We start from the raw sequence: 17,364 nt of genomic DNA, 5'->3' as shown, positions 1-17,364 counted from the left end.
GCCGACAACCACGCGGCTTGGGCGGCGTACTTCGAGCGCCGCCAGCGGCAGCGGTTGGCGTCCACTAACGACGCGCCGGTGGTCGGCGGCCAGAAGAACAGCGAGGGGCGTCACCTGTGGTGGGGCGTCCCCGGCCGCACACTCGAGGGCGTGCTGACGCACCTCGAGGGCAGCAACAACCCGCCGTTGGCGTACCCGGCGAGGGCGGCCGCCCCGGCGCACCACCGACGCGTCGGACCATGGGCGCCAAGGAGGTTCGGGTCCTCCTCCTCTTCTGTGACGCCCGGATAATCAAGCTACAGTAACCTCTGCTAATGATGCCATGTCACCTTGGTTACTGTTGATAAACTTGCGTTAGTTCAAAAGTATTCAAATTCAAATTTAAAATATAGGCAAACAACAAAAGTTTCAAACAATAAAACTTAAATGTTCGGGTTGTGCCAAATAATGCGTAAGTAATTATGGTGGATAAACCACACTGTTATAAAATATTTAAATACTATAAGATGAATAAAACTGTAGATAAAACAATTAATTAAATTCCTTTTGTATTATATAAAATACTAAACTGTTTAGTTTAGAGTAAAACTTTTTATGCCAGTGGTTTGAGTGGCAATGCTAAATTTAAGAGTTGAAATTATATTTTACGAAATTAAAATAAATTGAAAAGTCAAAAGAAAGCAGAAAATAAAATAAAAAAAAGGGAAAGATCAAAATACAAAAAAAAGGAGAACCCCCCCTCTCACTGGGCTCTGGCCCAGCAAGCCACCGGCCCAACTGGGCCATCTCCCAGCCAGGCCGGCCCACCTCGGCCTACACATACCCCCCCATCGAACCGAAACCCTAGCGTACCCCTCACCGGTCGCCCCACTCCCTCACGATCCCTACTTCTCCCTCGTCTCCCTCCCAGCGCCGCCACTCGCAACACACACACATACGCATCGGCACAGGGAGAGGAGCGTCCCTGTTCGATCACCTCCCCCCGCACGCCCGTGCCCGATGCAAACCGCCACCGGCGCCGCCCCTCCCGGACTCCTCCGGGCCCCTCCTCTCCCTCGCACGACGCTCGCTTGAAGCCGCGTCCTCGCCTCATCACCGACCCGATGTCGTCGCCCGTCGTCACACCACCACCGCCCGGAGACCTCGCCGCCTCGACCTCATCTCCGTCGCCGACCCGACCCCGACCTCGTCGTCCCTGTCCTCCCCGAGCCCATTGCCATGACCCTGCAACCCCTTGTGAGGACCCCCTCCTTCTCCTCTTCCCCGCGCTCCAGCAGCGCACCTGCACGCCCGTGTCGTCCGCGCCGGCGCATGGCTCCCTGTCATGCTCCGACCCCCTCCCATCGCCGCCGTTCTCCGCCACTGACGCCGTCTCTCGGACCCCCCCCCCCCTGCCGGACCGCCTCCTCGACCCCGCCCCGGCCCTTCCCCCTCGCCCAGTACTTCGTCGATGCTCACCGAGGCCCCGGCTGGCCGCGCTTGGAGCCGGCGCCCGCGCTCACCCCCGCTCTCCCCTGCCGCACTACCGCCGCCACATCCCTCCTCCACTGGTCCATCCGGCGGCTCCCCTCGTCGCCGGCGACCACGCCCCGGGCGGCGCCCGGCGCCAGCGTCCCGCCTCGCTCAGGTTCGCCCCCTCCTCGGGTACGGGCGCCCACTTCCACGCCCCTGTGCCCGTTCGCCCGTCACCAGATTGGCTCTATGGGCCACTGCCCAGTGGTGCCCACGCCCCCCTTTTCTGAAAAAAAGGGGTTAAAAAATAATATTAACAATTAATTAATTAATTAATTAATTAATTAGTTAACTTAATTAATTAATCTTAGTTAACCTAATGAATTAGAATAGTTATTTTAAAACTGCAGTTAGCTAGATGAGCCAATGGCAAGTGGGACCCAAACCCTATTGACCTTTTGACCGGTCAAATGTTGACTGGGTCAACTCTGCTGACTGGAACCTCCCTGGCCCGCTGTCAGCCATACGAGCACTCCGGCTGGGTGCACTTTTGGGTGTATCTAGCAATTAACCATTTTATTTTCGAATTAAGAATAATCCCGGAAATTGCTTAAATCTATGGAAAATCATATAAAATAATCCGTAACTCGGATGAAAATCTTTTGTACATGAAAGTTGCTCAGAACGGCGAGACGAATCCGGATACGCAGTCCGTTCGTCCGCCGCACACCCCTAACCTATCGAACCCGCAACTTTCCCCCTCTGGCTCCTCTGCCCGAAAACACGAAACACCGGGGATATTTTCCCGGATGTTTCCCCCCTTAACCGGCATCACCTCATACCACGTTAGGGCCCGCCTAGCATCGTTACTTGTCTTGTCATGCATCGATATGCATCTGTTTACATGGTATTCATTGTTTCTCCCCCCCCCTTTTTCTCTCCGGTAGACTACGAGACCGACGCTGCTGCTGCCCAGTTCGACTACGGAGTTGACGACCCCTCTCTCTTGCCAGAGCAACCAGGCAAGCCCCCCCCCTTTGATCACCAGATATCGCCTACTCTTCTCTATACTGCTTGCATTAGAGTAGTGTAGCATGTTACTGCTTTCAGTTAATCCTATACTGCTGCATAGCCTGTCCTTGCTATTACTGTTGTTACCTTTATCTGCTATCCTACTGCTTAGTATAGGATGCTAGTATCTCCATCTGTGGCCCTACATTCTTGTCCGTCTGCTGTGCTATACTATCGGGCCGTGATCACTCGGGAGGTGATCACGGGTATATACTTATACTTATACATGATACATGTGGTGACTAAAGTCGGGTCGGCTTGTGGAGCACCCGCGAGTGATTCACGGATTGGGGGCTGAAAGGACCTTTGTCCCGACGGCCCTCTGGATGGATCTTTGTGGCGGAGCGACGGGGCAGGTTGAGACCGCCTAGGAGAGAGGTGGGCCTGGCCCTGTTCGGCGTTCGTGAATACTTAACACGCTTAACGAGATCTTGGTATTTGACCTGAGTTGGCTACGAGCCTATACGCACTAACCAACTACGTGGGAAAGATATGGGCACTCGGCGTCGTGGTATCAGCCGAAGCACTTCAGACGTCAGCGACGGAGAGGCGCGCGCCGGATTGGACTGGAACGCCTGCTAGGCTAGGTCTGCTTTCGGCCGCCCTCACAACGTGCAGGTGTGCTATGGGCGATGGGCCCAGACCCCTGTGCGCTTAGGTTTAGACCGGCGTGCGGGCCTCTCTATTGTGCCTAGGTGGGGCTGCGACATGTTGATCTTCCGCGGTCGGGCAAGACCCAGGAAAGTGTGTCCGGCCAAATGGGATCAAACGTGTTGGGTAAGTTGGTGCACCCCTGCAGGGAAGTTAATCTATTCGAATAGCCGTGATCTTCGGTAACAGGACGACTTGGAGTTGTACCTTGACCTTATGACAACTAGAACCGGATACTTAATAAAACACACCCTTCCAAGTTCCACAGACAACCCGGTGATCGCTTTTCCACAGGGCGACGAGGGGAGGATCGCCGGGTAGGATTATGCTATGCGATGCTACTTGGAGATGCTACTTGGAGATGCTACTTGGAGGACTTCAATCTACTCTCTTCTACATGCTGCAAGACGGAGGCTGCCAGAAGCGTAGTCTTCGACAGGATTAGCTATCCCCCTTTTATTCTGGCATTCTGCAGTTCAGTCCACCGATATGGCCCTTTACACATATACCCATGCATATGTAGTGTAGCTCCTTGCTTGCGAGTACTTTGGATGAGTACTCACGGTTGCTTTTCTCCCTCTTTTCCCCTTTCCCTTCTACCTGGTTGTCGCAACCAGATGCTGGAGCCCTGGAGCCAGACGCCACCGTCGACGACGACTCCTACTACCCCGGAGGTGCCTACTACTACGTGCAGCCGCTGACGACGACCAGGAGTAGTTAGGAGGATCCCAGGCAGGAGGCCTGCGCCTCTTTCGATCTGTATCCCAGTTTGTGCTAGCCTTCTTAAGGCAAACTTGTTTAACTTATGTCTGTACTCAGATATTGTTGCTTCCGCTGACTCGTCTATGATCGAGCACTTGTATTCGAGCCCTCGAGGCCCCTGGCTTGTATTATGATGCTTGTATGACTTATTTATGTTTTAGAGTTGTGTTGTGATATCTTCCCGTGAGTCCCTGGTCTTGATCGTACACATTTGCGTGCATGATTAGTGTACGATTGAATCGGGGGCGTCACAAGTTGGTATCAGAGCCGACTACCTGTAGGAATCCCCCTTCCACACTGCTTGGCCGATGTCGAGTCTAGACGTTGCAAAAACTTTTACTAACATGGTTGTGTGTCCTACGGGCACACATCGCCATTTGGTGGTAGTAGGATCTTTTACTCCTCGACCTTTACTCTGGGACTCTGATCTCTCCTCTATTCGGGTTAAATGAAGTTTACTAAATCTAACATTAGGATCTCGTTATCACTTTCACCCGGAGAGCCCCTTATTACTAATGATCGTCTGCTGCACCAGAAGACCCTGAAGATACTCTCCGCTGTTAACCCGAGAACTTGTGTTCATCACGTTTGCAATTCACCTTCTACCGCAAACCCTTATGGATAACTACTTGCATTTGTTATTCTTACCTTCATCCCCAGTGGTCTTGTTATTACAAGATACCCTGAAAAACTCGTCGTTGTGTCGATAATCCCTTGAGCTTACGGCCTTGCTGTTCTTTGTCACCTGAATACCCCTACGGTTAATTGTTGCACTTATCGAGTATCCGCTCATCCCCAGTTGTTCATGAGTTTCACAAAAGTCTTCAAAATACTATTCGATCTTCCGAAAATCCTCTGGAGCCTTTGGCTCTTGAAATTCTTGCTTGACTCGCATTATGGTTAATCCCATAAGTCTTGTAGTCTTATTGACATTCCTTGTCATTATCATTTTGGGTCTATTGACTCAATATGTTTGCGAATACGCGCAATCATCACTGATCCTTATAAATTACCTTTCTGGCTGAGCTGCCATTCTTTTAACTAGAATTGGTTCTCGACCAGTCCAATTGTCGTTGATTGTATCCCTAATTCTATTCAGCTTATCCATTCTTGATCAGAGCATTTGCTCCTGATCCCTTGATTTGAAAATCATAATTACTTTGCTAATTAAGCGTTGAACGATTCAGCTGTTCTATAAACCGATGCATTTGCAATCTTTCTTCCTCTGATTGGGTATCGATACTCATATCAGCCCCATTGTGGATCGCCATATCCACTGTTGGATTATTATCCGACAGTGTCCTTCACATTTGATCACTTTGTGAGTTCTTCCCCTGATACCTAATGCCTTTGTTAAGTTGTATCCTCCGCTTGGCCAACCATACTCTGCTTTCGGGCTTGTGTTATTTACTCTTGAAACTTGTGGTATATGTTTCTAATAAGCCACTAAGGGTTGAACATATGCTTTCTCTAGACCCTGTGAACCCGAAAGTTTTCACGAGTCATACTCTTCTGGTGCTTCGCCAGATAAAATTTCAACACTGCAACTTAATCGAACGCGAGAAGTGGATGAAAGGTTATGCATTGGAGAAGTGGGAGTCGACCTTGAACTTTGTGTTCATGCCCATGGACCCGATGTACATCTTCTCATCGAAGCTTCTTTTAAAATTAATTATTCCCTTGATATAAGTTCATCTTATATCTGGGGTATGGCCTTTTACAATCGTGGTTTCGACCATGTTCTCCTTTAAATACCATTTTCGATGCAAGTGTAAGCACTTGTCTTCTGTGGATCAATACCCCGGTACAACCTCTACTTTGATCTGTCGTCGAGTATTACCCCATGGTATCTCGAGATTATCTTGGAACTGCATAACTTCCTATGAGTTCTTCATCAAGTACTACATACTCACTGATTACAATTTTTCATGGGCTCTGAGTTATTAAACACTCAAAGACACCGATAACTGAACCGAGTCCGCATTACGGTTCAACAACTCTTACTAATATTCTTTACTTACGAGTTTGTACCCGATCATGTCATTCCTAGCCTGATCGGCCATATCATTACCATGCTAAATTTTAACTGTGCTACCTGGTCCTTAATCCCGGAGCACAACTTTTGAAAATGAGCTAAGCTTACGTCGATCTTCCTCGTCATATCAGTTCGCCTTGAACAACAATCTTGATTTCAAGTTTGTGTCGTACCTATGGTTCCAATAACCTCTTGCTTCATCATTCTTTTGACTTGATGTGATCGCGGATCGATTACATCTTCGTGGAATCTCTCGACAAATGTGTCATGATCACCATCTACATTCTGATGCTCTTCCAGGATATCAATTGAATTAATGATGAGAAATACCATCCTTGCCCTCGATGATTTGTGTTGTCATCGACCTCTTTATTGCGTTCCCTCCAACAAAAACTTGTTTGTGTTCTGTGTTATACCTCGAGTTCCTTGCTACCTAGCATTTGTTCTTCTTTACCATGGAGTATTACCATCTTTTATGTCAAGAAGGTCGTGAGGATTACTCCACCTCTTAAGAATTCTTGGTATGGTGATACTTCTCACCCTCACCATTCTTTCTTGGTACCCGTGTTGTTTCTAACCGGAATACCGACAATTGGACTATGAGGTGTGAATTCAAAACTTCTAGCAACCCTATTGCTTTGAAGTAATGGTCGAGTTTCATTCTAATTCTTTTGTTCGTCAAGTCACCACTCTAACATTGATCGTGCAACCCAACCCATATTCGGGTGCACCTTTCAACCAATGTTTAATTGAATATGTTTCCTCGAGCATACATCATTATACCATTTGATCTGACAAATGTTATCTCCTTGTTCACATAATTGTGGAAATCCATCTTGTCGGAAATCTTGATGGATTATCGCCGAGCCCATCAGCCACCTCCTCCTCTCCTTGGTTTAATGATGAACTATTATTTCAGGAACCCACTCCCATAGTTCATTTCCTGAGAATCCTGAAATGTCATTTCGTCTATTTGTGTTGCACCTTTTATTCTCGGACATCCTGAGTCTGAGGTATCATTACACCAATCGTATCTGAATCTCGGTCAGATATGATGGTTGGGACAACTTTCCAAGAGTTATGTTGTTGGCCCTTTGATGACCTGGTAACAGGATGTCATGCCTAGCACCCCCCCTGGCTGGAGGACCTATCATTATGGTTTATTTGCAAGGATAACCATTCTTCTTGGAGGAAATTGTAAGACCTATGTTATAAACTGTTCCTGATGGATCCATTGAGTATCTAAAAACCGGCCTTTACTTGAAGACCATGTCAATGCTATCTCGAAGCATGTCTGTGATACTCTGATTTTCAACAAGAACATTTGAAGCCCAATGCTAAATGTTTCTTGCTCAATTATCCAAACACCGTTGTATGGGTAATGTCATGAAATTTCTCTCCCCTACCTAAGGAGTTTTCTACATAATATCCTGTCATGGATATCTTGCTCTGCTTGTCCTTGGGAAGGATATACCCCTGAAATATCTGATAATCATATTTTCCTTTCCATTACTTGGTTTACCCTTTCTAGTGATCATTATGGTCTAAGCAGTATTAATTCCCTGCTTATGTAGACCCCTCGTGTACAATTCTGTCAGTAAGACCCTGTTACTTTTGTTGATGACATTCCGGTAGCCACCGATGGACGAGAACTTTGCCTATTGGTCCGCCTCGTTCAACGAGCAGAAATTGGTTCTCTTCGTCCCTCGCCCTTGGTACCGATATTGTTGCCAACACAACCGATAGGCTATCCTCTGACATGCCTTGCTTATACAATCGTGCAAGACATTACCACCCTTCCTACTTAAAACCCACATGGTGGGCCTATAACCCACAGTTCCACAGGATCGAAACCTGACTGTCCGGTACACCTTGTTGACAAAGTTATCCCTTACTCTTGGTTTCATGTGTAATTCATGAGCCACCTTCCTAGTGATCTGTTCCGATATCAGATGCAATACTTAAACTTGATGCTTTGAACCCCTTTCACACTCTTTTTCAGGCATCGAACGATTGTCTATCCGCTTGGAACTCCTTGTTGTACCTTCTTACCTTACTCTCGATTTGTTCAACTTGAGAGATACTCATCTGTTCATTCACGGGAAAACCCCAGACGATTACCACTTAAGCATTCTGTCGTAGCCGAGCTACCCCTTACCTATTTGTAAGCACGAAGGAACCCCCGAAGAAAATATGACGACTTCACCATGATGACCTGAAGTAAAGAAATGAAGACGTCAATGTAACGGATCGACCTCTTCGAGCAGAGCAACCAAGGCCGAGAAGATCCGTTAGGATTTCGTAACTAGACCTTCCCCCCGTCTCTACCTCTTAAATCTCGGGACGAGATTTCTTGTAGTGGAGGAGAATTGTGACGCCCGGATAATCAAGCTACAGTAACCTCTGCTAATGATGCCACGTCACCTTGGTTACTATTGATAAACTTGCGTTAGTTCAAAAGTATTCAAATTCAAATTTAAAATATAGGCAAACAACAAAAGTATCAAACAATAAAACTTAAATGTTCGGGTTGTGCCAAATAATGCGTAAGTAATTATGGTGGATAAACCACACTGTTATAAAATATTTAAATACTATAAGATGAATAAAACTGTAGATAAAAAAATAATTAAAGTCCTTTTGTATTATATAAAATACTAAACTGTTTAGTTTAGAGTAAAACTTTTTATGCCAATGGTTTGAGTGGCAATGCTAAATTTAGGAGTTGAAATTATATTTTACGAAATTAAAATAAATTGAAAAGTCAAAAGAAAGCAGAAAAAAAAGGGAAAGATCAAAATACAAAAAAAGGAGAACCCCCCTCCCACTGGGCTCTGGCCCAGCAAGCCACCGGCCCAACTGGGCCATCTCCCAGCCAGGCCGGCCCACCTCGGCCTACACATACCCCCCCATCGAACCAAAACCCTAGCGTACCCCTCATCGGTCGCCCCACTCCCTCACGATCCCCACTTCTCCCTCGTCTCCCTCCCAGCGCCGCCACTTGTAACACACACACATACGCATCGGCACAGGGAGAGGAGCGCCCCTGTTCGATCACCTCCCCCCGCACGCCCGTGCCCGATGCAAACCGCCGCCGGCGCCGCCCCTCCCGGACTCCTCCGGGCCCCTCCTCTCCCTCACACGGCGCTCGCTTGAAGCTGCGTCCTCGCCTCATCACCGACCTGATGTCGTCGCCCGTCGTCACACCACCACCGCCCGGAGACCTCGCCGCCTCGACCTCATCTCCATCGCCGACCCGACCCCGACCTCGTCGTCCCTGTCCTCCCCGAGCCCATTGCCATGAACCTGCAACCCCTTGTGAGGACCCCCTCCTTCTCCTCTTCCCCGCGCTCCAGCAGCGCACCTCCACGCCCGCGTCGTCCGCGCCGGCGCATGGCTCCCTGCCATGCTCCGACCCCCTCCCATCGCCGCCGTTCTCCGCCACTGACGCCGTCTCTCGGACCCCCCCCCCTGCCGGACCGCCTCCTCGACCCCGCCCCGGCCCTTCCCCCTTGCCCCAGTACTTCGTCGATGCTCATCGAGGCCCCGGCTGGCCGCGCTTGGAGCCGGCGCCCGCGCTCACCCCCGCTCTCCCCTGCCGCACTACCGCCGCCACATCCCTCCTCCACTGGTCCATCCGGCGGCTCCCCTCGTCGCCGGCGACCGCGCCCCGGGCGGCGCCCAGCGCCAGCGTCCCGCCTCGCTCGGGTTCGCCCCCTCCTCGGGTACGGGCGCCCACTTCCACGCCCCTGTGCCCGTTCGCCCGTCGCCAGATTGGCTCTATGGGCCACTGCCCAGTGGTGCCCACGCCCCCCTTTTCTGAAAAAAGGGGTTAAAAAATAATATTAACAAATAATTAATTAATTAAATATTTAGTTAACTTAATTAATTAATCTTAGTTAACCTAATGAAGTAAAATAGTTATTTTAAAACTGCAGTTAGCTAGATGAGCCAATGACAAGTGGGACCCAAACCCTATTGACCTTTTGACCGGTCAAATGTTGACTGGGTCAACTCTGCTGACTGGAACCTCCCTGGCCCGCTGTCAGCCATACGAGCACTCCGGCTGGGTACACTTTTGGGTGTATCTAGCAATTAACCATTTTATTTTCGAATTAAGAATAATCCCGGAAATTGCTTAAATCTTTGGAAAATCATATAAAATAATCCGTAACTCGGATGAAAATGTTTTGTACATGAAAGTTGCTCAGAACGGCGAGACGAATCCGGATACGCAGTCCGTTCGTCCGCCGCACACCCCTAACCTATCGAACCCGCAACTTTCCCCCTCCGGCTCCTCTGCCTGAAAACACGAAACACCGGGGATATTTTCCCGGATGTTTCCCCCCTTAACCGGCATCACCTCATACCACGTTAGGGCCCGCCTAGCATCGTTACTTGTCTTGTCATGCATCGATATGCATCTGTTTACATGGTATTCATTGTTTCTTCCCCCCCTTTTTTCTCTCCGGTAGACTACGAGACCGACGCTGTTGCTGCCCAGTTCGACTACGGAGTTGACGACCCCTCTCTCTTGCCAGAGCAACCAGGCAAGCCCCCCCCTTTGATCACCAGATATCGCCTACTCTTCTCTATACTGCTTGCATTAGAGTAGTGTAGCATGTTACTGCTTTCAGTTAATCCTATACTGCTGCATAGCCTGTCCTTGCTATTACTGTTGTTACCTTTATCTGCTATCCTACTGCTTAGTATAGGATGCTAGTATTTCCATCTGTGGCCCTACATTCTTGTCCGTCTGCTGTGCTATACTATCGGGCCGTGATCACTCGGGAGGTGATCACGGGTATATACTTATACTTATACATGATACATGTGGTGACTAAAGTCGGGTCGGCTTGTGGAGCACCCGCGAGTGATTCACGGATTGGGGGCTGAAAGGACCTTTGTCTCGACGGCCCTCTGGATGGATCTTTGTGGCGGAGCGACGGGGCAGGTTGAGACCGCCTAGGAGAGAGGTGGGCCTGGCCCTGTTCGGCGTTCGCGAATACTTAACACGCTTAACGGGATCTTGGTATTTGATCTGAGTTGGATACGAGCCTATACGCACTAACCAACTACATGGGAAAGATATGGGCACTCGGCGTCGTGGTATCAACCGAAGCACTTCAGACGTCAGCGACGGAGCGGCGCGCGCCGGATTAGACTGGAACGCCTGCTAGGCTAGGTCTGCTTCCGGCCGCCCTCGCAACGTGCATGTGTGCTATGGGCGATGGGCCCAGACCCCTGTGCGCTTAGGTTTAGACCGGCGTGCTGGCCTCTCTGTTGTGCCTAGGTGGGGCTGCGACGTGTTGATCTTCCGCGGCCGGGCAAGACCCAGGAAAGTGTGTCCGGCCAAATGGGATCAAACGTGTTGGGTAAGTTGGTGCACCCCTGCAGGGAAGTTAATCTATTTGAATAGCCGTGATCTTCGGTAACAGGACGACTTGGAGTTGTACCTTGACCTTATGACAACTAGAACCGGATACTTAATAAAACACACCCTTCCAAGTTCCACAGACAACTCGGTGATCGCTTTTCCACAGGGCGACGAGGGGAGGATCGCCGGGTAGGATTATGCTATGCGATGCTACTTGGAGATGCTACTTGGAGATGCTACTTGGAGGACTTCAATCTACTCTCTCTACATGCTGCAAGACGGAGGCTGCCAGAAGCGTAGTCTTCGACAGGATTAGCTATCCCCCTTTATTCTGGCATTCTGCAGTTCAGTCCACCGATATGGCCCTTTACACATATACCCATGCATATGTAGTGTAGCTCCTTGCTTGCGAGTACTTTGGATGAGTACTCACGGTTGCTTTTCTCCCTCTTTTCCGCTTTCCCTTCTACCTGGTTGTCGCAACCAGATGTTGGAGCCCTGGAGCCAGACGCCACCGTCGACGACGACTCCTACTACACCGGAGGTGCCTACTACTACGTGCAGCCGCTGACGACGACCAGGAGTAGTTAGGAGGATCCCAGGCAGGAGGCCTGCGCCTCTTTCGATCTGTATCACAGTTTGTGCTAGCCTTCTTAAGGCAAACTTGTTTAACTTATGTCTGTACTCAGATAATGTTGCTTCCGCTGACTCGTCTATGATCGAGCACTTGTATTCGAGCCCTCGAGGCCCCTGGCTTGTATTATGATGCTTGTATGACTTATTTATGTTTTAGAGTTGTGTTGTGATATCTTCCCGTGAGTCCCTGATCTTGATCGTACACATTTGCGTGCGTGATTAGTGTACGATTGAATCGGGGGCGTCACATCTTCTTCCTCCTCTCGATCTTCCTCGCACTCCTCCGGTGCCCTGGCCCTGCTCGGCGTCAAGGCCGAGCCCGGCCGGCGCACTTGCAGCGCCGGCATCGTCATCAACGAGGGCGGCCAGCGCGCCTCCTCGTCGGCTCCTCCGTGCTTCGTCAAGCCAAAGACGGAGCCGGGGCTCGCGACGGTGAAGACGGAGCTGGGGCTCGCGCCGGTGAAGAAGGAGCCGACCGCGCCGGTGAAGATGGAGCTCGACGATGACGACGCGACCCTGGAATGGGCGCGTAGGGACTCCATAGCGATGGAGAAGGAGCGCCTGGAGAAGGCGAAGGAGCACAAGTGCGCCGCCCTGCGCCGCTTCGCGGAGCGCCGACGCGGCCGCGACGAAGGCGGGGTCGTCATCATCTGCGACAGCGACGACGACGACGCGCCACCGCCACCTGCCCGCGTTAGCGATGCCGGTCAGGGGTCCACCAGGGACGGCCGTCTCAAGGAGGAGAAGTCTGACGACGGCGGCGACGATGGCAGCGACGACGGCGACTACTCGGCTTCAGCCAGTTTCTCTTTTAATTTATTAGTTATCTATTTTTCTATGTAATGAAAATCGGCGAACATGTCTAATATATGCCCAAGTTTGCCGAAATTTATCGTGTTTCGCCGAACTTTGCTAAACAAAATTTATTTTCAAACGCGCCTGGGGGTGGCCCTGGGGCCGGCGGCTGGGGACCAACTCGCCCCCAAGTCCAATTTTTGCGCCGGCTCACCCCCAGACGGCGATTTTAGGCGCCCCCTGGGGGTCCAACGGCTGGAGATGCTCTAATATAACATCTTTTAGATCAGTAGGGAGTACAAGTTTAACATCTTTCAAATATGAATACATGATTAATATTTATTTAAAATATAGGTTTTTATGTCTATTGTTTTCATATACAATATACTTTTTATATAAATCTAAAAGATACTTTACATAGGTTTACATTTTTCATATATATGATTAGCATTTTTTCACACATATGCTTTGATGTCTACTCTTTGTGTACACATCATACATTTTTCTTATGTAAATACCATTTTTATACAAGTTAAGGATTTTTTTACTAAAGGTTTAACCTTTTTCAGAAATAAATAATTATAATTTATTTCCGAATATAAGTTTCGTGTCTATTGTTTACATTCACATTGTACTATTTCTGAAAAAGATTAAACCTTTAGTAAAAAAAATCCTTAACTTGCATATATTTTTTTAATACAGGTTTAAGATTTCTCATATACATGATTGATCATATTTTTAACATATATTTTCTGATGTCTACTTTCTTCCATACACTAGTAAATTTTTCTTGTACATGTGAAATATTTTTTAGTACACATTTAACATTTTTTTGAATTACAGGAACCGTTTATTGCATTGTATAAACTATTTTTCAACAATTCCATGTACATCTTTTGGGAATGCGTGTACATTTTTTTAATGTCACAAACATTTTTTGAAACCTATCAACATTTCTAAATTCTCGATTTTAACCTTTTTGAAGTTAAATTCAGTTTTCGAGTATATGTATTTAAAGTAAAATATATGAAGAAAATAAAGAAAATTTTGGGGAACAAATAAAATAAAAATAATTAGAAAATTTTAAAACGAACTAACTTGGAGTTGGGCCTGCCCATTACTTGCGGCTGGGAATACTGGGCCATTCCACCAGTGCAACCTTGAAGCCGGCATACCCTAGGTTTCGCTTTAAGCGAGACATAGTCACACTTCGGCCTAACAACTTCGTGCGTCCCAACACCACAACAGCAAAATCCCATCTATTGCAAGTGGGGAGCACTGCTTTTTACCAATTTGTTCTTTATTAATTTCTATGCTTTTCCATTTATTCTGATTTTCGAAACAATTATAAATAGAAACATTTCAAAACATTAAATTAGTAAAAAATATCTTTAATATGAAAAATGATAACGCTATGTAAAAAAATGTTAGCTTAATTCAAAAATGGTGATAGCATACAAAATATGTTTTTCACATTTATCAATAAACTGATAATGGTATATTTTCGAATTATTAAACATATTTCAGATATATATGTGAAAAATGTACAATGTTTACGAAAAAGTAGATACTGAGCATGGATTTGAAGAAATGTGTATCATTCTATTTAAAAATTCTAATCATGGATTAAAGAAATGTTAAACGTGTATAAAAATAATTTTGATCTAGACATTAAAAATATTTATTTTAATTTTAATATGTATTTCAAATGTTTAACATGTATACAAATAATGGTTATAAGTATAAAAATGTGCATAAAATAGAGGGAAAATGATACAAAGAGCACATAAAAAACAATACGGCCATATTTGATAGCAAAGTATTTTCTAACTATTTTGAGAATACTACAATTTTTAAGATTATCATAGTTTTATTTACAATGAGGTGTTTGGTTGCCCTTAAAAACTGTGTTCTTAATACTACAGTATTTACTAAACCATGGTTTTTTCTCTGTATTAAAACTAGTAAGCTTGCACGTGCAACACACGTTTTTACTAATGCTCGTTTTGAAGATCGAAAATAGTTTCGTGCCAACGGGATACATCTATTCCTAACTAAAAACACAACAGTTTTAATTACATAAGTTTGCACGTGCAACATACAATAAAAGCTCAGCAAGAAATTTTCTCCGCCCCTTCTAAATATACATGGACCAAATAAGCTACTAATCTTCTTTTAAATTAGAACAATGCTCCCTTGATCAATTGAAATTTCATAAATTTGGTACATTGAATAACTACTGAAGGAACATAAAAAGATTTATTACATATCTTTTCTAAATATAAAATGTATATCTTGATCAAAGTCTTCTATGTTGTAATTCAGCTTCATGTGCATATAATTCCTAATGTTAGCAATAATGGACATTAAGATATGGTCAATCCAAACATCAAGAAATGACAAAGTGGAGTAGAGCTAACACAACCAAAAGTGATGATGGCATCTTAATTCAAAATATGAAATTAAAATGTCATGTAAATTTAAATTAGCATAGCTCACACACAGCAAAATTTAAGGTGTCTGTGCAAAATATTTGGATGGCAACAAATGTAACACAAAATGATAGATTCCGCAAAATCTGCTCCCTGTAGCTTCGTTGAGGATGGGGACGGCGAGGATTCACGTATTAGATGTTGGATCCGTGCTTGGGTGGCCGGACCATTGCTGGGGTGGCCGGACCATTGCCGAAGGGGCGAGCGGGATAGGGGAACCTGTACATGTTTCTATACATTTAGTTCAGTCTGGTTATAGCAAGTGCAGTTCATTCTGTTCAGAGTTAAACATGGAAGGCATGTGCATTTGGAACAAGACCTTCCTTAGTAACAGTGTTCATCAATTAAAGCATGCGTTTGAAACAAAAACTAAATAAGAAACATCTATCAAATTTAGATCAGTGTATCCACTAAGTCCTAAAATCATGCAAATCACTATCACCAACAGACGGTAACATTTCATGCAATTCTTCATTCTTCAATCTGTATGTGTGGGCTCATGGTTGGCCGTACCTGCACATAAGGTAACCTATAATCAATACGCCTTGAGTGCAACTCAGCAAACAAGTGCATGCATCTCGTACATATGCAGACATCGCATAAACAGAGTGCAAGGCCATGTTTTGCAAACTGTAGTCGCTAGCTAGCAGGTAGCAGCATGCACGAAGAAGCTAGCTAGCTTGTGCTCCAGTCTTCGGTTTCTATTTTCATAATGGTAACAAAATGCATCTATTTCAGGGTTCAAATCAACACAAACAGCAGAAAATTCAATGGAGACAAACACTCCAATCCATCCTGATATCCCCTAAATATAAACCAACGATCCATCAAACGTAGGTTAATTTAACATGTATGACGTTACTGTAGATCTATTACCTGCTTGGTCTTGGATTCAACTTGTAAGATCTCCAGCACCTCCCTGTCAGGGTTGACCCCGTACTGCGCTTACACATTCATCTCCATGGACTCCAGCAGAGGGATCAGAGCTTCACTTGTTCATTGAAGAATTCGATGTCTTGATATATACGTGTACCGGTGCTGTTCCAGAGGCACTTGTGATGGCGTCTGCTCCCGCCTTGCGGAGGACGCCATGCGCGCCCCATGGAGACCGGAAGGACCTCCGTCGCCACAGCGGCAAGCGGCGCCTGAGCTCTCTTGGCCGGCATCAAGGAGGCGATGCGACGAACGACACCCTCCGGCGTGGCTGCCAGCGGACACGGCCACTCCCGGGGGCAGCTGGTCCTCATACACGGCCACGGCATCTCCCGGCGGGCGGCGCTACATGCCCCAACGGCGCCCTCCAGCGTGAAGCGGCCGCCGACCCGGCAGGACGTCCTAGCGGTGGAGGCGTTTTGCCAAGACTGATCGTATCGAGATCGAGGGGACGTGATTTGAGTGGGATTAGTTTTCGGGGGAGAACATGCGTGATGCGTGCGTGCATTGGATTAGTGGCTAGTTAGCGGGAGGCAGCGGTTTTGTTTTTTGTGTTTTCCTTTGAAAGAGGCAGTAGAAGATAGCGGCCAGGCTAATGGCATGGTGGGTAATTAAAACATAAAACACGTTTAGTACGTTGAAGCAATGTAGACCGTCAGATCACACGATTTGATGGGTAAGATAAATGAGTTCTTCACCTTTTCGTGCTTTTATAGGGGTAGTAGAAAAGAGCCCCAAACCTCTTTTAAAAAAGCAAAGTAGCCGTAAAAAACGGCATGGCACCCCGTTATCCTCTCCGCCGTGGCTGCTACCATGCCCGAGCGTCCTTTTTGATAACCTGCAAGCCTTGAGCATGGCCTGTTTATTGGAGTTCAATTTGTGCAAGCTTCGGTTGTTATGCATACGGATGGTAAGGAGTGGCAGCTGGTTAACTAGCTAGAAAAATACGCTTCTCTATGGCCGTGTGCAGGGCCGTTCTTTGGCCAGTCGCTACATACAATGGCTAGCTCCTCTAGAAAAACGGGTGTGTTTGCAGCAGGACAACTAACTTTACAACGCTGTGTCAAGCAAGTTCTATGTATTGTTAATACTTTAAAATACTCTGCTATGTCAATACCACAATATTCCATATCTACTGACTAAATTACTGTAGTTTTTTT

This window comes from Triticum aestivum, chromosome 7A, assembly GCF_018294505.1.
Source record: "Triticum aestivum cultivar Chinese Spring chromosome 7A, IWGSC CS RefSeq v2.1, whole genome shotgun sequence".
In the NCBI taxonomy this organism is placed as follows: domain Eukaryota; kingdom Viridiplantae; phylum Streptophyta; class Magnoliopsida; order Poales; family Poaceae; genus Triticum; species Triticum aestivum.
Note: the sequence above shows the minus strand (reverse complement) of the source record.